The following is a 24,137-nucleotide window of genomic DNA, read 5'->3' on the forward strand; positions in this document are numbered from 1 at the left end:
ACTCTTCAAGAGGCCCAGCAGCTTTGACACGCTCAGACAGCAGATTTTTTTCCTTGTATTCTTGAGTCTTCCAGTGTGTGTGTGTCTGTGTGTGTGTGGCAGCATATTGGTATCAGAAATCACCGGGACGTGCTGAATGGTGATGCGAGAGGAAGTGAAAGTGGTGTCTGTGTGTGCAAAACAAGCCTACTGACCTCCTTATCCAGGTCAGGTGACTGATAAGTGTTTACCTAATGGGATGTTGGGCAGTACTGTTGCCTTTTCTCCTTTTTGCAGTCATGTAGTCATGTGTTTTACACCAGCAATAATATCAGGAAGAAAATTAAAGGTAGTAGATGGAGCTACTTACATATTTTTCTAAAACCATGGGTAGATTCCTAAAATAGTTCAAAGAAATTAGTCGTTGAATAGTTTGCAGGGAGTAATGAACGCCTAAACCAGCTGTCAGCTGACCTTTGTAAAGCTAACTGTGATATTTTGCCCGTCCTAAATTTAAAAGTGAAACGTGACGGCTGGTTTGTATTTTTATCCACAGTAAATCATTTCATTGGATTTCACCGTTTTCTGCTCTGGGCATCTGAACGCTTTGCAGCACAACTCTATTTGCTTTTAAATGTTGTCTGCTCCACAGGAGCCTTAAATCTCATAACACCACTCCTCAATAAATCCCACTGGCAACAGCCAAACCACCTACTCTGCACGAAACGGCACGCTGTTCACTTTATTTAAGACATATGAAACATTTCACCCCTGTCATAAATTAATTTGTGACGGGCAGTTTTATTAGATTTACAACAATTCACTTGAAAATACTTTCACAGGTCTAAAATGAGGAAAAGTCATCCTGAAAATCCAGCTTATATTCATACACTGTATAAGCTGCTTGATAATAATAATTTATATGAAACTCTTGGGCACTGCTTATGTATTCAGATTACAGACTTAAAGAGTTTCCTTTGTGCTCTTTTATTTCACCTCATCTTCAACAAATACGTATTTACAATGTGACCTCACAGATTGTGGGTCAAGTCTAATTGTGTCAGTTTTTTGCAGTGTAGTCTCTAAGCGTAGAAGAAACCCCAGGGATAGATTTGGAAGACTTAGAAAACCTGAACAGTGTGTGATTTATCGCATAATGCCCCAGTCCCCCGAGCCTCCTTATTAGGGAGCAATTATGCCATGAAGCCAGTAGCAAAGTGCTTCACTGATTTATTTGAAGAGGAAGTAGATTTTTTTTAATTATATTTTTTTACAGTGTGTTTGTCGACTTTCAGGTCAGATTTAGCAACTCATGTCCACGTCTTACACAAACTGGAGAAGATGTGCCTATATAATGTGTCTCATCCTCAGCTACGCCTCTGAGAAATTCTATTTAAATGGTACAAATTAATTTTCCTAATTACAGTATGATGGGAAATGGAATCAGGATTAGGTTCACAGGCAGCATTTAGTCTCATGCAGAAAGTGTTACATTTATGTGCTGGGATTCATTCTCGTGTGGCGACCTGAGATAATAGATGTTCATGAAAATCGTGTGCTTTAAAACAGAGACAACGATGTTTCACTAATTTATATGAGCTTTGTTTAGAGAGTATGTTGCCCTTTAGAAAGCCTTCAGTAAAGCTAGGACATCTTACTATTTGTCACAGATTGAAGAAAAACAGAATAACCCTCAATAACACCCAACTTTAACCCTTTAAAGCTGGTGGGAGCGGGCACGCTCTGTTTTGCATAACCATTTTTAAATCGCGGTAGCTCTGCAACCACGTGAGCTAGCGCAATAATTTTTTTTGCATATGAAACCAGAGGAGTTGTACTTACATCTTATGTCATCAGCTTGTCCTCGGTCACAGTTTCCTTCCACATATAGTTTTGCACTGCTGGAAATAGTTTATTTTGATGCATATGCTGCTTTTTTGCAAATTTGCATTATAATATTTATTTTTGTTTTTCCTGCAGTATATAAAAATTGGTGTATTTCAAAAAAAAAAAAAAAAATAAAACTATGAAGACACTCAAAATAAATTTTGAGTGTCTTCATAGTTGTGGGAAACTATTTTGTGCAACTTTTTTGTATTTACAGTTTTGAGGGATAAGCCTCTTAAATTTCTCTAACTAGAAATATATGTTAAAAAAAACAAAAATGATTTTCAATTTTTTTGTAGTTTATTGTGCTTTTTTGCAAGTTATGTAATTACTATGCACTTAATGCAGACATATTATTAAAATCTGGGCTATAATGGTTGTATTGATGTATAGCAACTTGAAATGCTCCCAAAAATGGCTCCACAGCATGTAAAAATATAATATAAGCTCTGGCGGACTTGGTTCTATGGTAGGTCTTAAAGGGTTAACTGGTAGGGCCTTTTGGTCCATACCAGTTAAATTATTCACAGACATGTTACGGCTGCATCATTATGTACAGCAACTTTTTATCGTGCTGATAAATCTCTAGACTTTCTCTGTGATTGATTTTACTGGGTTGACTTCAGTAATTACTTCTTTCAAGCCTTGTGTTAATATTTCTACAAAACTGTAGAAAAAGACGTTTCCTATTAATTAATGCTTCAATTTTCAACATGATCCTCCTGTCTTCATTGGTGACAAACTAAAAAAGTCAAACTGATCGTCTGCAGAGGAATGTTTATATGAAGAGTCAGGACTCGTCACAGTCTGACAGTGGACTCATCTATATGCTTTTCCTGTTGGACCTCAGTGCAATATTTTAGAGATTAGAGCACGCTGTAGTTATTAAAGGCACTCAGGGCTCGCAAAATTTCAAAATCCCTGGTAGCCCTTCGGGCAGGGACTCTTCAGTTTTTGGTAGCCCAAAATAAATTCAAGTAGCCCGAATAAAAAAGAGAGCAATTTTTTGATTGATGTTTTGTTTCCTGTTTTGTTTCCATTACAGTATTATACATTAAAGTATAATATTGTAAAGGAAACAAAACATTAATCAAAAAATTGTTGAAAAACAAATTACAACATTGTATAAAAATTACAATCATCAACTCAAATACTTGGTTCTAATTGAACAGACATTTCTATGAACTTGTAAGAACTGTGTAGGACATGAATCAGTCTGTGTCAGATCCTGAATTTGAAATTTCCACTGAAGTCACGTAAGAGGCAAGTGGAACCAAGATCGTGGCCATTTGCTTTTTGAAGTTTGCAAAGACTGCTAAATTTTGCCCGTGGTAGTTCACTCTTTGCAACATAGTACGCTGGTCTAAACATATTTTTCAGGTTTCTTTCTAGTATGTTATTTGCAATTGGTGTTTGTTCTGGGAAAGATATTGCAGACTGAGCAATAATGCATTTCTTGCATTTCTCATGGGTTCTAATGGGGGCCTTTCTTAAAATTACTGGTCCCAGTAACAAAGGCGCTTGTCGACTAAGAAATCGAAGGAAAACCAACAACACACCCGGCAGAACATTATGTTATTTACACGGGTGCACAAAAGTGGTCCGCATGTGTGCATTCGCTGTCAAAATAAAAGATGCGCACCAGATAAGAAGTTGCAATGCGCGTTTGCGTCCATATAAAAGGCTGTTTTTGTCCGCTAGAGTGGGATTTTCACGGCACATTCTGCACCACATCTCAGTGCGTTCATCATTTGTTTGAAGCCAGCTCACCTCCTGCAACCACTTTTCCGAGAATACTCGCTTCTTTTGTGGTTCGGACTCCTTCTGACATTTCTTTGGAGGTGGAGGAACACCAAAGTAATTGCTTAAAGGAGCTTCTTCGACATCTTTAAGAGTTCTAAACAAATGTCTGTCCTCCTCCAGAAAATCTTATGTACGCAAACACGCGTTGCAACTTCTTATCTTGTGCGCTCTTTTTATTTTGACAGCGAATGCGCACCTGCGGACCACTTATGTGCAGCCCTGGTTATTTAGCTCGTCATATTGCAGCCACAGAAATTCTTTTGTCCATGAAACCATAAAGCTGCACTTTATTTTTGCCTTATAGTCTGATTTGTCATAACTTTTCCGTTTTGTGGTAAGCTTTTCTTTGGCTGTCAACCTCTCACATGTTTAAGCTTGCTGCGGGAGATTTCACTTGTCATGTTTGCATAGTAAGCTAACGATTGATAAGAAGATGTCAGAGGAATTGGTGCGAAAATGATCGTCACTCACCAATCAGTACTGTCGCTCTCTATGCACAGTTCGCGCGATTGCAAAGTGAAAGCAAAAAACAAGCGCAAATTCTGGCTCACTGATGCCAAGGACATAATTACCCAGCTACATTGCCGAAAGAATGCAAAAGCATTGACATATATTTTTCCTTCCTATGATAGCCCGAGGGGCAGGGCAGAGATAGATTTTGGTAGCCCGACTGGAAAGATCGCTAGCCCCGGGACGTCGGGCTAGCGATTTTGCGAGCCCTGGCACTGCAGTGGATTGTATCATGTCTCTAATTGACTTCAATGTGTTCATATAAGTGGAAAGCCCTCTTCACACAAAAAGATTAATTATGGTGATTCAAAGTGTAATGTACCAGTTATACATACTTATACATGCTTCCCCTAGGCAGCATCATTAGAAGTCATAGCATACATCATTGCTATGCAGACAATACCAAACTTTATCAATACATGAAGCCCGAAGGCACAGACCAATTAGCAGGAATGTCTTATAGAAACACAGGCCTGGATTACCTCTATTTTCCTAAACCTGAGGTTATTGTGCTCTATCCTAAAACATTTAGAAATATAGTGGTGGATGTGTCCTTTAATTTGCATATTAAACAAATATGTAGAATTGTTTTTCTTGCATTTATGCAAAATCTCTCAAATTAAAAACATTATGTCTCATAGTGCTGCTGAAAATCTAGTTCATGCATTTATTACTTCTAAGCTGTAATTCATTATAATCAGGCTGTCCTCAAAACTCCCTGAAAAGCCTTCAGTTGATCCAAAATGCTGCAGACTACAGAGAAGGATTAGGAAGAGAGAGCACAGTTCTCCTATATTAACTTACTATTTGCTACCTGTTAAATACAGAATCAAATTTAAAATTCTGCTCCTGATAAAGTGTTGAATAATCAGGCCACATCTCAAAGACTCCATAGTATGTTGTGTATTGTCCCAACTAGGGCTGCCACAAATGATTATTTTGATAGTCGACTAGTCACCGATTATTTTTGCGATTAGTCGACTAATCAGATCATCATCCATTGGACGTAAAACATACAGCTTATTGCACCAGCAGCATCTGCTCTTATATAACTATCATTAGCTTACAGCTTTAAGTGTTTAAGGTGCTAACTAAAAATAAAGACAAGATGATAGTTTATTAAATTTTAATGAAATTTGCAGATTGTTTCGGTGAAGTTTAATAAACTCCTTGCTATCTAAAATATAACGGGACACCGGAGTATATTCTCGAGCATCTCACACTTCTGATAATCAGCTGTCTTCTTGACGTTTATTCAGCTGTGTAAAAACTATAACTTTAATCTCAGCCAAACCGATTTACTCAGGAACAAATAAAATACTAAAAAAGCCAAACAATAACATTTTTACGTTATCTAAGTGACTTATATATCATGTTTAACCTGAGTAGCGAAAGACGGCGGTGGGTTTGAAAACGATTTGCCGGGAGTCCGGTGTTCTCACGGCTCTAGTTAGCCTAGCCCCCGGCTAGCTATCGAGCTAGTGGCTAACAGACGTCTCCGAAAACGTCGGAGCGCTTTTGAAAATATGTGGTGTCTTGATAAACTGAGCAGATATTTGAGGTTTACACAGCTACATTCTCACCTGAAAATATGTTAAACGTTTATTTTGTGACCCAGAAAGAATAATAAGAGTAATATTAAAACTAACTAGCTGCCGCCATTGTTGGAAACTGAGCTGGGCTGCGCTATGAATTCTGGGATACAGCTTCTTCTTCTTCGGGGTTTAACGGCAGCTGGCATCCTTGTACATGCAGTGCTGCCATCTTCTGTTTCAGTCCGTTATTACACTCTTAAATCCTACTACTTATTCCTGCGTCTTTTGGGATCTTACAAAGCTTCAAACGACGCGTCGACTATTAAATCAGTCGTCGACGATTTTGATAGTCGACGTAATCGTGACTAGTCGACTAATCGTGGCAGCCCTAGTCCCAACAGAGCTCTACTTTTATTAAATTTTGCTTTGTTAGTGTCCAAAAAATACTTTTCATTACTTTCTTTTCTACTCTTAAAAGGTAAATGAGCACATTAATTCCATCTCATTAACAAAACAAAGCATACAACCATTGGTCACCTAATATTTTACTATACATGCCATTTGTTTATTGTAGGGGTTAAGGTGGCTTTAGTGAGGCAACATGATATCACTTCTTTAAATATATACAGATACAAGGACCTCGCTTTTTCCTTCTTTAATTTTCTGTAGTTTATCAAATGTTTGCTGTGAGATACAAGAAGTTCACATCTACATCTGAGGGAGGTCAGAAGTCAGTGGCAGCCTGCAGCGATACTCTCAGCGGAAGTTAGTTTCAAGACACTTTGACAGTTCTGTTTCAAATTGTTCATTGAATTCATAGCCCGGTCTTTTCTGGTAGACTGGCAGATTGTCTGTCCTCTGTAATTTAACAAGCAGCAGGTGTTGAGGCAGGAAACCCAACCAACTGTCAGAGAAACACTGGTTTCAGCTTGTAGCTGGCTGGTAAAAAATCTGAAGCTGACAGATAAATGTTGGGCAGCTCATGGTGATTGCAGACAATCCCCATGTTTGAGAAAACAGCTTGTTTTGTGTTAACAGTGAGTTAGCTTGAGACCTAAAACGAAGGTAAAAGAGTTTCATCCATCATTTATGTCTGAACAACTTCCAGTGTCATGAGCCAACAGTAAACTGTAAGGATGCTAAATCTCTCTAACTGGGGGAGCGATGATACATTTTTAATGGCGCTCAGATTATGGATCCACATTTATGCTTTTATTGCACAGTAAGCATAAGAAATTGGTTCTTAAATTATTTTTGAGCTCTCAGCAACAACATTGTCAGTGCTGAGGAGTTATGAGTGCTCATCTTTTTAGCTAATCAATAAAATGACCTTTACTTCTGCGCTCAGGACCGTGCTGGCAAAAGATCCCTTAAAATGCTAACTGGTCCTCGCAGGCTGACGTAGTCTGTTTACGCCGAGTTGTTTGTCGGGACAGTAGATCAATAACACTTTCCTCCACTGGCTAGCGGTCATGTTCATCTCTTCTTCTAAAACTATCAGGGTCAACACTACACCTTAATGCGTTTCCACATTATCCTGAGCCTCTGTGCTGATCTGCTAATGTGTTTGAGATGGAGACGTGGGAGCTAATATAGAATTCTCATCTTTAATCAGTCTTTTAACGGATAAGAGAAGAGCTCCCGCCCACTCTCTTCTCTGGAGTCTTTAAGCAGCTGGCAGCTGTCCAGTGGTCATTTAGTGCATGTGGCTCCCAATATTCAGCTAAACATGCCCTTGAAAACAATAAGAAGAAAATGAAGCCTCTGAGATGGAGGCATAAACCGCCACAGCAGTGGAATATTAAGTGATTTTATTTGACCTTTTTTAAATAAGCGAGGTGATCTCCTGAGATCTGAATCTTGTTTTTGGAAAACATGGTTAGCACAATGTGAATCATAATTTCTCCGTGAAAAAGCTGTAAGATCAAAATATTTTGCCTACGTGGACGGAAGCACACGGACCGGCGTGTCCTTTTGACCTCACGGTGTTAAAGTTTGCTCCGGCGCCTGCATTTCTAATGAAGGTGCCGTGACGATACATGTATAATTACAGCAGCTAACGTTTGTGCTAGAGGAATGTTCCAGGCCTTCACAGAGGCCTCACGCCATCCGACTCCCTCCAGGATGAAATGGAAAATTGATGATTAACCACCATCAGTGTTGGACCTCGCTAATGTTGTTGTGGCTAAATTGGAGCAAATCCCAGAAGCTTTGAGGCTGGTGTAGCAGCAGATAGATGCCCCTGATTCTTGACTAGCATACACTGCAGCCCTCAACCTTTGGAGTCACCATGTGACAGCGCACATAGTCATATGTGTGCATATGGTGACATAAAAATGTAACAATCTTTTGATGGTGTAAGATACAGACTGAATCATTTGATGAACAGAAGCAGCAGTGACATCGATGTCTTGTCTTCATTTATCCTGATAAACTGATGCATATTTTAATCCGTGAAATTTGAGAAAACGGGGACAATCTCCGAGACAAATCGTCGCGTTTAGTGACAAACATTCTGAAATCAATCAACTCAATTTGTGATGGCAGAAAAACAACAGAAATGACAAATTTTCCCTTTGGAGAAACTGAAATCAGACAATAATTTACAATTTTTCTCGACAAATTATCAATCACTTGTCAAGCCGTTTCTTTTCCCCCTTTCCTCGCCTGTCATGAGCTTTCTTTCTGTTTTTGTCTCGTTCTTTTTGTTTCATTTCTGCTTATCGATTGCCGTCTCTCTTACCTTTCTTTCTCGCTGTGCTTTTACCAAAGTAGTCACCTGTGTTCAGTAGCGCCACAGATCAGGGTGGAAAGATTGTCAGGGCTGAACATCTGCTGATTTATTCCCCCTGAAGCTCTTCTGTCTGTCTCTGCTGCAGTATTCACCGACGGATAGAATCAATCAAGCATCAGTTCCTGATCCAAAGGTGACAAAAAGGTGCTTCGTCAACTCAAAACAGGTTTGATGCTGACTGTTAGCTGACATGCTAGCTGCCAAATCACTGACATGTTGACTAAATAAAAATGGTTATTGCTTTTTTTAGTGACATTTTCTTTTATTCAGTGGGCTTGAGAAAAGTATTGCATAAACTGTGCAGGAATTACAGCCGTTATTATAACCTCATCATTGTTAAGGCACACACTTTCCTCTTTCATTTTTATCTGAAGAATTAAACGAATGGCTGCTGTGTTCAGGTTTCTCGGTATTTTTCTTTTCCATTCTTATCATCCTCACTTTTAACAAACATCCCCTGTGCGCTGGAGGATTTGAGAAGTTGAAAACTGAATTTGTTTAATCAATGTGCAGTTTAGTTTTGGTCCAAACACTCATTACTTCCCAATGAATGCAAGCTGGGGAAAAGCAGCCATTAACTGCTAGTCAAGTCTTTCCACTCCACCGACCCAGACACCATTAAAATTGACTGATGTGACTCAGAGGAGTGGGTGGGAGTGCACAGATGCTTCTCCCACTCACAGACCCATGTCTCTAATTATCCACTGTCCCATATCATGTACCGTGACTCAGCACGAGACCCAGGTCACTTAGACCATTTAGCTTATTAGTCAGAAGAGCATCTGTCATACTAAAAATGCCCAATGCCTGAAAGCATTTACCATAAAACAACATCAGCTGCTCTCAGCAGTAACCTGAAGGTATCCATCAGTGTGGAATGGACAGTCCTCAGTTTCTCTCCTTGAAGTGAGGTAGAAACAAGAAAAAACAATGTTTGAAAGATCTCGTGCAGATAAAAGTTCATTCTGCGTAGGAAGTTAATGACAGTTTTTATGGCTACGGTCGTCTCCTAGTTTGCTGTCTTTTACTACGAGGCAGTAAAACAAAGATAAACGATCCTTTGCCAAACTAATTGATTTAAATCTTGGTTATGAAAACTGACGCTAGTCTGTGCTAGCAGGTCACCCCGAGGAACACTGGGCTGTGAGCTGATGTTGGCATCACGGGTAATGACAACAAATGACCCCACATGTGTAAATCCTCATTAGGGGCAGCAGGAAGGACTGAATGCTTACTTTTCTGCCAGTTTGTCAGTGTTCATCTCAGCCAGAGAAAGACATGTCATGTACGATTGCAGGAGATGGCTAAATAATAAGGGAGATATCTGGGCCTCGGTGTTTGACTGAAACAGCAGGTGACTCAGGCATAATATGAGCAAACAATAAAAAGTATCAGCCAAACAGAATGTCACAGCAGGGGAGGTCAGTGGTTTAAAGCAGAGCCAGAGGAGGAGTGAGAGTGGTGACGTTACATGAGAAGAAAGGGATCGCGAGGAGACGTGTGGATGCTGGGTTGAACTTGATAAATGGAGAGTGGGAAAGAATTAAGAAGGTGGAAACAGATGGGAGAAAGGATTGCATGGATGCGCTGTTGTCATGTTTAGACGTGTTTGCCCATGAGGCCTTTTCCCAAACTGTGTGAAAAGCGGATTCTGCTTGTCCGGGTCTGTCATCCACGATCCATGATCGTTTAGAGTGGCATCAACGACAAAGCAGGCACCACCGATGTGCTGCTGTAGTCAGGCTGTATTTTTAGGTTGGTCTCATGTGCATCTGTTCCCAGTGTGACTGGAGACGCTATCGAAGCTTCCACAGGAACTGGAGTTGAAGTGTTAGTGACTTTTTTGTGGTGCTAATGATTCAGAAGAGTCAATCAGACGCAGTTCTTTGAACCCAGAATAACAACAGTGAGGCTGAAAGTCATACACCAGGTTAAAGTTAGATATTTAGCAGCTTCATGTTGAGACATTTGGTCTCTGCTGTGCTGGAAAGATGTCTCCATCCATCACACGCCGTACGCACTTATTTATTTACTTAGTTTACTCTCATATCATTTAGAAAACACTACAAAAACCTTAAAACGACACCTCACCTCTAAATCAAACGTATGCATTCTTCATCTATCTTGTAGTGCTACTTATCCATCTAGGTTACCGTGGTGTCAGTTGCCCAGTTTTTGAGATAACCGTTGTGCAGATGTCTGCCTTCTCCTGCTCTATACATAGCAGCAATGTCACTTCATGACCTAGTTACTCAAAACAAACAAAAATGCACTTTTTTGCCTGCAGTTTAATGTAGGAACTACTTTCTGTGTCACCAAACGATACCTGTCCTGCACATCAGTCAGCAGAAAAGCATCCATCTGCCTGTGATGATAGTAGTGCCCTAATGCGAGCTACTGCACGCTGACTGGCAGATCCAGGCAACACGCAGGTTCAGATAGCACAGTTTGTCTTCTTGTCTTTTTTTTCTTCTTTTTTCGGGGGTAAGCGGGTCATGACATCTGGTGGCATCAAACATCTGCAAACATCAGTGAAGTATCTCAGAACAAGACAAGTTCACCTTTTACTAAAACCAGATAAAACTGTCCTCTCTAAAACGGAGCCATTAAAAGTAACCTTAGTGCCGAGCACGTTTACGCCAAATATCAGAGACGGTCATTACAAACTGAACTGACAATTTAAGAATCAATATTGCATGTCATCGTAAAAGCCCTGCTGCTTCCTGTCCTTGATCTGCTCCGTGTTGTTGCATTCCTACCACGTCCGTTGGTTTTTACGCAAAACTCACACAGTGAGGTCTTTTTATCGGCTCGGGCGATCTATGGCTCTGACCTGCTCTCTCCACGTACCGCTGATCACATTCTGCTTTCATGCTACTTTTCCAGTTCTCCAGTTACACCACTGTAGTGGAAGCAGAGCGGAGTCAGCTGGTGAGAGTGTGTGTGAGTGAGGAAGAGGAGTGCGTTTGTCAGCAGGTAACTGTGTGTGTGCGCGCCATGTTTACATATCTTTGTGGGAACCAACAGCCCTTATGGGGACAAAATCCCGTCCTTATGAGTTTGGAGGCATTTTTGAGACTCAAAATGTGTTTTAATGTCAAGATTAGTCTAAAGATTAGAGTCAGGTATTCATATTTGGTGGTTAGGATTAGGGTGAGGCGCTCGTGAAGGCATTATGTCAATTAGATGTCCCCACAGTGTCCCATACTTACCTGTATTAATGGGAGGAGGAGATATTTCTCTCTCACCTTGCTCTCTTCCTCTTTTTCTCTCATCCTGATAAAGCCTCTGACTTCATCTCTTTTCCTCCGCCTCCCGTCTGCTTCAGCACCGATCAGCATGTCAAGCAGCCGGTTCTTACTTGCACACCTTTGACTCACTTCCTCTTTGTCACACCTGTCACCCGTCTGTTTCACGTCTTCCTTTCCCAGTTTTTCTTTTTCCTCCTCAGACAGTTTATCTTGGGTATTTTTTGTCAGACTTTTAACATGAGCTGGCTAAATATGACAGTGAACCTGAGCCAAAGCTGAAGGGGTCTGCTCACCCTGAAGAAGAAGAAGTGGTTGGATTTCAGTTGGCAAGCAACAAAACTGTTGCTCAAACTGTTGCCAAACCCCTGCTGAGCAATGCAACAGATGGACTGATTCTTCTGTTTCCTCCTCTGTCATTACAGCTCTGTTAAGTCCTGGCCTCTGGGATCACCTTTCTATGTGTTAGTGAGATGTTTTCTGTTTTTTTTCTAAATGCTAGTTTGGCAAATGTATGCATACCTGAGATGACCACATGAGGGACATCTGGAATCATCTATTCATTTCTTTGTGTGCTGTTTACTGCACCGTGCTTCAGCAGCAGTGCATGGGTTGTTAGCAGGAATTTCATTCTGGCTACACTAACCGTTTTTATTTGTTTGTTTGCTGTGGTTTATAATTTCACTACAAACTGAGTAAACGAGAGCTTAGAAAATGACGATGGTGTTTCCATTATTCGCTGCGTTTGGTATAAAAGTTGTTTGGAGGTTTTTACTGCATTTACGGCTCTGTTTAAATTAATTCACTTCACCTGTCTCCTGTCAGCTCCGTTCAACATCAGGCAGTGTGTGCAAGGATCAGGAGGAACCCAGCATGTCCATGTTATGTGTACGTTGTTGTGGTTACAGTGGCATGTTGGGGTAACGGTGTTGTTATTCATGTCAGCGCTCATCAAACTGTGACACCAATGGTGCCTGTAATTAAATCCTTTGTTTTACACAATGAATATGGAGCTTGAAGAGCAGAAGAACAATAAATATATGGTTTATGATTCATTTGTTTTGTGTTTATAAACAGCTGTTTATTTGCATGTTTTACATACAAGTCTGATGTCAGGCGGTGGAAGGAATACTTCGAGGACCTCCTCAATCCCACTGACGCGTCTTCCGAGGAGGAAGCAGAGTCTGGGGATGAGGGGAATGACCCGCCAATTTCCGGGGGCGAGGTCACTGAGGCAGTTAAACAACTCCTTGGTGGCAGAGCCCCTGGTGTTGATGAGGTCCGCCCCGAGTTCCTGAAGGCTCTGGACGTTGTAGGGCTGTCCTGGTTGACACGCCTCTGCAATGTTGCGTGGAGATCAGGGGCAGTACCCATGGACTGGCAGACCGGGGTGGTGGTCCCCATCTTTAAGAAGGGGGACCGGAGGGTGTGTTCCAACTACAGGGGGATCACACTCCTCAGCCTCCCCGGGAAAGTCTATGCCAGGGTGCTGGAAAGGAGAGTTCGTCCGCTAGTCGAACCTCGGATACAGGAGGAACAATGCGGTTTTCGTCCTGGTCGCGGAACACTGGACCAGCTCTTTATCATCTCGAGGATACTTGAGGGTGCATGGGAGTTTGCCCAACCAGTCTACATGTGTTTTGTGGACTTGGAGAAGGCATTCGACCGTGTCCCTCGGGGTGTCCTGTGGGAGGTGTTGCGGGAGTGTGGGGTGTCTGGCCCATTGCTACGGGCCATTCGATCCCTATACAACCGGTGCAAGAGCTTGGTTCGCATTGCCGGCAATAAGTCGGACTCGTTCCCGGTGGGTGATGGGCTCCGCCAGGGCTGCCCTTTGTCACCGGTTCTGTTCATAATTTTTATGGACAGGATTTCTAGGCGCAGCCAAGTGGCGGAGGGCTTTCGCTTTGGTGGCCTCAGGATCTCATCTCTGATCTTTGCGGATGATGTGGTTCTGTTGGCTTCATCGGGTGAGGGCCTCCAGCTCGCACTGGAGCGGTTCGCAGCCGAGTGTGAAGCAGCGGGAATGAGGATCAGCACCTCCAAATCTGAGGCCGTGGTTCTCAGCCGGAAAAGGGTGGAGTGCCCACTCCGGGTCGGGGATGAGTTCCTGCCCCAAGTGGAGGAGGTTAAGTATCTCGGGGTCTTGTTCTTGATGAAGATGGATGGACATACATGTCTGTGTTTTCAGGCATGAGTGACGTGAACAAGTGTAATAGGTTAAAGACAGATTGTAGTCTTGGAAAGCACAGACAGGGAGTGTTTGCAGCCATTATTTTGAATCAGATCTGTTTGTGTCAGAAGATTCTCTCTCCATCCCGTCCTCTCTGAGTGTCATCATTATTATTGCATTTTGACTCTTGGCAGGAGGAATCTCCGTTTAAAACATCCACTGATGGACGAGATGAAACGATCACGTTACACACACTCGCGCACGCACACACAGCTGCGGTCTCTTTGGGCTAATTACAGTTGAGGACTTTAATAGCGTAGCAGTGAAATGTGTCCGTAATTAATAAGCAGTGTGGTTTTTTTCTTCCACACAGAAGACCGTGCCGGATTACACCGAGCGGTGGGACACACCCACACACGTTTTGGAGGGACATGACACAGCGGGGGAATGCTCTAGTTTGTCAGTTGATCCATATTACGAAATACTTGTGTCTGTTTACAAAGATTTTTTTTAATGCACTGAGAATGAAAAAACACATTCTCAGTCATTCTGTTATAAATTAAGGGTTTGATATATAAAAAGAGCAAAGTTTGAAGAGTGGGTCGGTGCTGCTGTGCTGTCCTACAGACTATAAATAGGAGGATAGTACTGAGATTTGTTGAGGGTTAAGTTGTTTATATTTTATAATTAGTGAATGAACAAAATGAATGAGACGCATGAGCGTTGAAGCCTGAAATGTGTTCTTGATAATCCTGCCTAAGGCACGGTTCACCTCAGAATCACCTCAGTCTAAGTCTAACCTTAAAAATAGAGAGGACGTCTGTCCTAAACCCCAAATGGGAGTTGGCTCCACAAGAGAAAAGCCTGCTAGCTGAAGACTCTGCCTCCCATTCTAATTGTAAACATGGGTTCACGGGTCATTTCAGGTAGGGCCGGGCGATATGACCCAAAATTCATATCTCGATATGTTTTAGCTGGATGGCGATATAAGATATATATCTCCATATGTTTTTAAAGCCATAAAGTAAGAACAAACAGAGTTCTTAGTCAAAGCTGTGTCCCAGATGTCACACAGGCACTTTTATTAACATACATGCAACATGCAGATGTACATGAAAAAAACTACTCAAAAATAAATTATGAGCATTTATTAAATAATAATGCTACATAAATGGTTAGTGGCCTGTATTTATATAGCGCTTTACTAGTCCCTAAGGACCCCAAAGCGCTTTACACATCCATATCCCCAAGGACTGACCAAGCCGGGGCTCGCACCGGTAACCTTCCGATTACAAGGCGAACTCCCAACTCTTGAGCCACGATCGCCCCATAAATAAAAGACAACTATGTTGTTTTTGTGCATAACAAAAAGCTCACAATTGTGCAGTCAAAATGTAAACTAACAGACGCTGAGCATAATAACAAAGATTTCACAGCTGCTCTGTTCCCAACTTCTACTGTGTGACTGACAGCCTGGAGTTTGAAATCCGCTTCGTAACCGTGTCTCTGAACAGGTGCCATTTATGATCCTTATACACACACAATACGGTAATATTAAAGCACAGTATGTATCACTCCGCGAGGCTCCTCGGTAGCCGTAATGCTCCGACAATCCATCAAGCGGTGCAGCTCCGTAGCTTAGCAAAGTCGTACTAAAACATTTTTGACAGATTGCTGAGCGCCGTGTTCCACATAAAATCGGTTTGCGGTCATCAAGCACAACCAGAATTCATACAAAAGGCGCGTTGTCGATTTTTGAGAGAATGAAGGCTGTGCAGATGGCGTTAGCATGGTTAGCTCGTTAGCGTGGTTAGCTCGTTAGCACGTTGACGCCGTCCAGCCCCACGCACAGGGCGATACGCAGTAACTCGTTAACGGAGATTTGCCGTGTCCATGTTGTCGCTGCCTGCAGGTGAAGCAATGGGGGAGGAGGGGGAGTTGTGTTCAGTGAAGGAGAGGAGAGGCCGAGTAACGCTGTGTAGAGACAAAAGTGGACGAAAGAGAGGCAAACTTGTGGCTCCACAAGTATAATTATAACGTAACATAGACTATATCGATATAAAGGATATTGTCACATCTCGTATAAAAATATATCGATGTTTTTTAAAAACTCCATATATCGCCCAGTCCTAATTTCAGGCCACCGAAAAATAAATGTAATGCACACAAACTAGTGGTCATAATCACATAGACCGGAACAATCCGCAACTGTCAATTTACCCCCAACAATACACACACACACACACACACACACACACAGAGGAATTATTTAGGCCAGTTTTTCTATTAGAGGAGCAGCTGACTAATCCCTGTTTTAGAGGGAGAAGAGAATAATCTGCCTGGGTCTGTTTTTGTTTGTGTGTGTGTTCTCCTCTGTGTTTTGTTTGTTTTTGTGTATATGCTTGTGTTTGCTGTGTGTGTGTGTGTGTTTGCTGCAGCAGAGCTAGATATTTGTTACCATGGGAAATACACTGAAAACAGCCCTATTGTCTTGGTCCAATTCAGCCAAAACACTAAACAAAACAAAGCACCAGGAAAAGATTAGACACAGCGGTTGGAGGAAAAAATGCTTTCATCCCAAAATTTTACGGACCGAACACAAACCAATAACCACAATAAATAAATCACTCTAAGAACAAATGAGAAACAAAATACTAATCATATCTTCTCCTCAGGGAGGGTAGGGTATGCCAAGAAAGGCTAGAAACATCAAGCACATGGCTGGTACAGTGAGTCATTTTTCGGGGGTAACTTACAATAATGTGATTACTTCTCAGTAACAGCAGGATTACTAAACCCAAGTCATCATGTCAGCTGTCAAATTTGCTTGTTTGGGGACTTGGAGGGAAAAAACTGTGCTTTAGGGTGTTTTTATTTTTTTAAGATACTCCCAGACGATGTGGCTCCTGTGACTCTGTAACTATATGAATAAATATATATTTAAATGATATCAATATAAATTCATTATATTTAATTGACAAAAAATGGCAAATGAATAATAGCACAACAATCAGCTGCCTCTCCAGTGAGTCCTAGTTTGTTTTCTCTGCATTGATCTTGGCTTTCATGCAGATGAAGCAGTTCTGCTACTGGTTCTCACTGGAGTGGCCCTCCAGCTCAAAGCAACTCTCCAGAGCAGCACAACGACTACAGAGGCCAGCTGAAGACCAGATAGAGGCGCTACAGTACGTGCATCCATAATGTGTCGCCTAGAATATTGATTGTTTTTCCTTGCAGATGAAAGAAAAGTTGTCTGTGTGTGGGGAAACTGCAGTATCGTATGAACAGGAACACATCTGCACTGGTTTGGTGTTAGTAGACTTATAGACTGTTTTCAGTCTATAAGCATGGTACATGTATCTTATGGCTTAACTGACTGAGCGGGACAGAGATGATGAGAATAGGGATCGTGTCGTGAGCCTTGTCCGAACAACATAACTTACTTAAGGAGTGTTGCAGAAGATCAATAGACACTGCAGCTTTCCAGCAGAGCTGTTTGTCTTTTGTTCCATTGAGTTGTGGGTCAAAACGTAAAACTTGGGTTGCCTTGAAAGGTATCCCCGGTCTCGTAAAAAATAAAATATGACACAATGGACGCACCATGCTGAAACAAATGTAGTTTAGGTGTAGTTTGGTTTTACTGATTGAAGAAACTCTATGTCCAAACACTATTGAGCTCTTAGTTTGCATTCCTGAATGATTGTGGCAACTTCCTGAGACATGGCATCTGCATAGTATCACAAATCAGCCTGCCAACGTACTGCTGCTCACTTATAAAACATCCAGTAATTGAGAGAAATAACTTTTATCTCAAAACCTACTCTGGTCTTAGTCATACTGGCCTCATGTGCGAGTGCCTTTGTTTCCTGTTTAAGATCACAGTCCTGCATAAAAAACATGATTTAAATGCTCAAGAAAAATAAACTTGCCATCCGGTTGTTAAGTGATGACGTGACGAATCCTACTTCTGGGCCTAAAGTAGTCTGCGTTTAATATGGCTTTTGTGTTATTAACATGTTTAATGTTTTGTATTTTCTTCTATTTAATCTCAAAAAGCTCCTAAAACAGTCAGTGATCACTGTTGACCTCTCTCGGCTTTTATTACCACTAATCATTTATTTAAGCTCAGTTTTTAAAACCTTAGGATGTAACTACAGCCCAGCCCATGCAGCAGTATATGAATGACTAACCTCGTATTGTGGATGGATTATCTCAGTTGTTCTCCTGGCTGAAGTTTGGTCCTTTTACAGCATCCTGCCATGCGATTACATTTGTTCCTGACCACCGAGAACACTCACGTTAACTTTTATCGAGTGGAAAAAAAGTTAGCTTGTTTATATTATGCTAACATAGCTGTGTCGCTAACGTCACGTAGCACATCATTATATACCAGCTAGCCAAACTTCAGTAACCCTACAAACGTCACTGCTGTTTAGTTTTCTGTCTTCATTTATGTTGGAAGTGATAACAGAGCTGTACGTTTGAATTTGTTTCCAAAACCCCGCAGTCAGGACATGCTATATTGTATTTAGATAGAAGCTAGCGAGCTAACTTCCTGCTAACTTCTAACTCCGTTAAATGTCATTAATTCCGTTTTCATGGATGCCTGGATGTTAAACTCAATTGTTACACCTGGTAGAGCAGAACGCTGATCATTTTATTAAAGATGAAAGACTTTAGACAGTTTTTCAACTTTCAGTAATGCTGAGTGATCGTTTAATATATGGACCTGCAGCGGAGTTTAGGCCCAGACACGGCTAGTGACGTCAGACTCAACGACCGGATAGGGAAGTCAGAGCTCAGGTGGACACTTAAGTTTTCTTGATGATCATCATGAAGTAAACCTCTCTGCTTGGTGAGGTATGAAAGCGCAGCACTGGTGGAAGCTTTTAGTTTGCTGCTCTGTCAACCTTGAGCACATCCTGACTGTCTGGTTGGGGAGATCTTGAGGGGGAGAGTAGACGTACAAGAAATATAAGAAGATCTATGATATATGATGTTAGAGTTTTCTCTGTAGTTTGTTATCAGTTTTTATTTTCTACTAAAAGGTTTTTTCTGCATGAGGGAAACGCAGTTGCACAATATTCCCATACCACTCAGGGAACTATCTGGTAGCTCAAACTCTATATGATAGATGCTATAAATAGCTGCAGTCTAGTGTAATGGTTATGGTCCTGTGGAGGAACCTAATCGATGTGACACAGTCGGTGAGATTGCACTTCTTCTCTGCTATTCTGTTCGCTGACAGGTCTAATGATTGATGCAGGCAGCACATGTATTGATACAAGGCTTTTTAACTGAGGGCCTGTCGAGCTGGAGGAATGAAAATGGGCCTCCGCGTGACTTTCGTAATGACTGTTATTTATGAAACTGAATGTTCATGACACAAATATGCATATGCAAATTTGACTTGTAGTTTCTGCATATTTCTCTAGGTAATAGTAATTTCTTAAAGACTTTGTCTTTAAGACGATCAGCCTCTGCTGGATTCCAATACAAATGAACAGCAAACAGTGAAAGTCTTAATTATTAAAACAAACCTTTTATGCTCATTTCCACTTTTTTATTCTGGGCTCTACTGCAGCATTGCATGAGTTACAGTTCAAAACAATCCAGATGTAATTGCATTAATATAATGTACATTTTACTGGACCTTCCCACTGATGTGTCGTGAAAATGACTCATGGAAGTCATGTATGTGGCTTCACTGTGCCTGGTGATTGGTTAAGTCTAAGCAACATGTCTCTAGTTAAATTCCTTAATCATCTCTGTGCTGTAAAACATCACACACATCCCTGTTTGAAGTGTCTATTTATTTTCACGACAAATAATCCCTTCTGTTACATTGAGACGGTCCCAAAAATTCTCAAACACAGTCTTCTGCATATCTATAGAAGAGTTATAAGTTTAGTGGTAGATTCTACGTGATCAATGATAGTCATTTTTAAAACTGGTGATTTAGGTTCAAAAATGCATTTGCAATCTGCATTGTTGGAATATCCATCTGCATGCACAGATGCTTTGATCAGGCAGTAACTACAAAAAAGAACAAACAAGAATTCAAGAATAAACAAAGCTACAGATAAAGCCACGTGTACGAAGACTAGCAGTCTGACAACCTTTTATTTTCCCTAAAATAAATCAAATGGTAAAAAAGGATTTAACCATAAAAACAGAGAAAATGTAATTGTTGGATAAATATATATTAATATAATATATATTTATAATACAGCGTTTTTCAAAATGATGTAAGAGAGAAATAATTAACAAATTATGTATTTTGTCCCACATTAGTTTATTAGATTTATTAGTTTGGTCTTAACATTAGTTTAAATAAATCTAAAAATCGTCAGAGGAGGAGTGACAGCAGCAGTGTTTCAGCTCTACTCCACCGACTTGGATACGATGCTAATTGCTTTTAAAACCGTTCTCTTTGCCTTGTGCATTGTTCCAGCTTTATTTGTTGTTATCATCCCTGATTCGGTGCTTAGTTGAGATAAAATAATTACAGTTTTACAGCCCCGACACTGCATTTAATTCATTGTTAGGCTCAATGTCCTTCTTTCAAAATGTGAATGAGCCCACACAGCACTCCTGACCTTGTCCTGACTTGTGACATAGAAGTTAACAGTTAATAGTAAATCCTGAAATCCTGTTTTTATCTGACCATTTCTTATAAAATTTCATTTTGCAATAACGGACACACAGAACAGGAACAATTTCATTACAGTGGATGCTTATCTGAAAGTACGCTTGTGATTCCATATTCAGGTATCAACCTAATGCAAAAAGCAGTTAATAGCACTTTATTTCCACAGAAGTTGATTAGCTTGTTGGTAGTTTTGTAGCCTGTTTTGTACAGTGCAGCATAATGTGGCCCTTCTGAAAAAGAAAACAAATCAGAGGTTTGACTCTTAACTGATGGGCTGGTAAGAAAATCGCTAATAATTTAGCCATTTAATTTAATTTAATTTTGGAAGCTTCCACCTGGCCTAGAAAAACAGTCTGTTATTTAAAAATAAGAAAGGCCTGTTTTCACTGATTGGGGAAAACTTTAATAAAGGAGTCAGAGCTCTGTTCAACCAAGCAGTCCTTAACCTTTAATGGGAATGACATCATACATTTCTTTACAAATACCACCAGACTTTATATAGATGTATCAGAAAGTAGAGCAGCTTGGTAAAGTCTGATATTTAACTGCATCAAGGTGTTATAATGACTATTTAAAAAGCCCCGACTTGTTCTAGCCATATAGCTTATTATAGGCAGATTTCCAACCTGCCTGATATGTCAACAATTCTCGAGTTGTTGTAATTTGATAATTTGTTCTCCTAATGAGCTCTGACATGTACTCGTCTTATCTTTGACCAGCATTCAAACCCAGCAAGATTTTAATACAGAGACTAGATGATGTTGTTGTTAGTTGCCCAGGGTTCTTTCTGGGACCAACACTATTTATGTTATACTTATTTCCCAGTGTAATTACAGCACAGCATACCATTTTGATGATACCCAGATATATTTATTTTGGAAGCCAGATGTCACAAATCAATTCATTAAAACAGAGGCTCGTCTTAAAGACATACGTGTCTGGACGAACTGTAATCTCCAACCTCTAAATTCAGACAAAACGTGTGATTCCTGTTAGAGTTACTGAAAGTGGAAAAGGAGCCCCTCTCCTGTCGGACCAGTTCTCAAAGTCATTTCGGACTGCTGCATCCACTCCACTTTTAAGATTCCCTTTCTGATAGTACTTATAATTAGGGTTGTATTTCGTGATTGTGAAGCACCCGCAAATCTGCTGTTACAGGCTCGGACTGCTCATACGGGAACATCTATATCATTATAGGGTCTTTTTACCTTGCAGTATGAAGCACTTTGGGATGACTATTGCGGACTGAAACAGTGTCAATAAAACTGAACTGAATGCATGCACACACATGCATTACACAATACATTCTGGGAACTATCAATATAAGGTGTCAGCAGCAGTGTAGCAGCTCGGTATGCTGACAGAGACTTCTTTATTTCCCATCAATCAGTGGGCTGCATTAAAGACATTGATTGACCTCAGCAGCTCTGAGCTAATCTTGATACTAACTTGGAGGTCAGCTGTGATGATACAGACCTACATCAGCAAGTATCCAGTGGAGCCGTTGATCTGAACTTTGAACCCCAACTACCTCTGAAAATGTCCACATAGTTATACAGTATTTCCCACATGCCTGTTTTTGGAGCAGAGACAGTTGGGAGCATTTCATTATTAACAGATAAAGTTATTAGAGAAACATAATTTAAAGAAGAAGAAGCTACGCATGCTCAGGGAAAAAAGCAAAAACACAATTTTGTCTCAATCAGAACCTGAAGTCTGAACACTTATTTTAGAATTTAGCAGTTTGTGATGTAACTTTGTTAACATGATGAGAAAGCATTCAGTTCATCTTTACATATTTGATTAATGAAGGGCCTTATTAATTCATATGCATTGTGCTTTAGGGTTCAGTTTAACTTCCGGTTCCACTTTTTACTGAAAGGTCTGTGTTAAACAACAATGTTTTTTCTTTAAATAAGAAAACTTTAAAGCACTAAAGTTTTTTTGAAAGTTGTGAGAGAAATATCCACAACAAGTCACTTTTGTGTTGATTGACGTGTTTCCAGGTATATGCAGTGCTGCCCACATTCACCTGTATCCTTTAGCTGCCTCACAGTCAGATCACAGTAGTCTTTCTGCTGTGGAGCTCTGTTACAGTCGTCATGGTTACTCTAAGCAGATGTGGAAGTGGCTCATGTGTATAATACAACAAGTATTATCAGCTGAAATCTAAGACTGTATCAGTCTGTGTGATGAGAAAGTCACTGGTGAGATTATGAATCTGTTATTTATCAGAAAGTATTTAGTTATTAACGTTATTTTCAGAAGACTCCTTGATGCCCAGTGTTGGGCGTCATACATATTCAGGGGATAAAACTGATTTGAGTTATGTCTGGTTACAATTAATGACTTTTGGTCTTAAAACTGACCTAGTAGCATATTGTTGAAGTCAACAGCATCCTTATGCATGAAGCATCATTTTCACTGTCAGTGACCCAAAATTGGCTAAAGTTAGTTCAGAAAAGTTTTGGCTGTAGTCCAGTTTTTCCCAACCATATTTTTTCTCTGTTTCAGTTCCATTTGTCCATTTGATATGAGGCACATATGTAAATGTTGTAAATAGAATGGATATTAATGCCTGGATCTACACTAGGGCTGTGCGATATGACCAAAATCTCATATCCCGATATAAGACATCGATAACGATATAAATCACAAAAATGTAACATTTTCTGTAAATTCTGTGAATCTCGGGCAGCTCGACTTGCAGGAAGTGTTTCCAGCTGGGTGTCATGTAGCTGGAGTCGAGTGTTTTAACCGATGCATGAAACGATACATTTTTAGACATAAGTTGTAACGGCCGCCGTTTTCTTTGTGAGTATTTATTACACGGTATGCAAAACAATGAACAAATATTGCTGTAAACAGTTTATTTTACACCACGAAACAAACGATAGCGTAAAATGAAACGATAGATGTTTTTATATCGTCATCCGATATATATCGTTATATCGAACAGCTCTAATCTACACAGCTCAGTGACCTCTAATCAAATTGTCATCATTGAACTCAGTTAATGCAGCAGTTCATCATCTCCAGAATGTCCTTCAAAGCGATTAGTAGAGAACAGACATACTTGCTGAACAGCTTTTCTCTTTAAGACTCTTAATGACTTAATCGATGTGACTGTGTAAATGCATACTGTACTTTGTGTGAAACTGAGCATCATCAGAGCTTGATTTCAGACCTGTTACACTCTCATTTTTTTTACAAATGGGTTGTCAAACTTGGAACTTTTGTAGACACTACCAAAGTATGTGGGAAAGCACACATGTCAGAATCACCTACATCATACAATAAATCGTTTTTAGCCTGCCAGCTTCTGGCTACAAACTCCAAATTAAATCCAAGTGCGAGTGGACATCTCTTGCCCTCCATACATCATGCTCTATCCACACAGTCTGTCTCTTGTTGTGATCTTCATGTGAGGAAGAGGACTTGTAGCCAGTGTCCATCCCTGAATCTCTCAGATCTTGCTTATAAATTCATAATCGAGAAGCTCCACTGATACGGTCAGCAAGGAGGGAAATTCATAATGCATTCATATTAAAAAAAG

The 24,137-nt window shown here is 40.5% G+C and overlaps 1 protein-coding gene across 12 annotated transcripts in view; it reads left to right on the top strand.

The window, feature by feature from the left end:
* Positions 1 to 24,137, top strand: part of si:cabz01090165.1 (leucine-rich repeat and fibronectin type III domain-containing protein 1-like protein) — a 499,613-nt gene that overhangs the window by 47,797 nt on the left and 427,679 nt on the right. The gene's annotated exons all lie outside the window — the stretch shown is intronic.

Source organism: Neolamprologus brichardi, chromosome 14 (genome assembly GCF_056152115.1).
Source record: "Neolamprologus brichardi isolate AB-2024 chromosome 14, ASM5615211v1, whole genome shotgun sequence".
NCBI lineage: Eukaryota > Metazoa > Chordata > Actinopteri > Cichliformes > Cichlidae > Neolamprologus > Neolamprologus brichardi.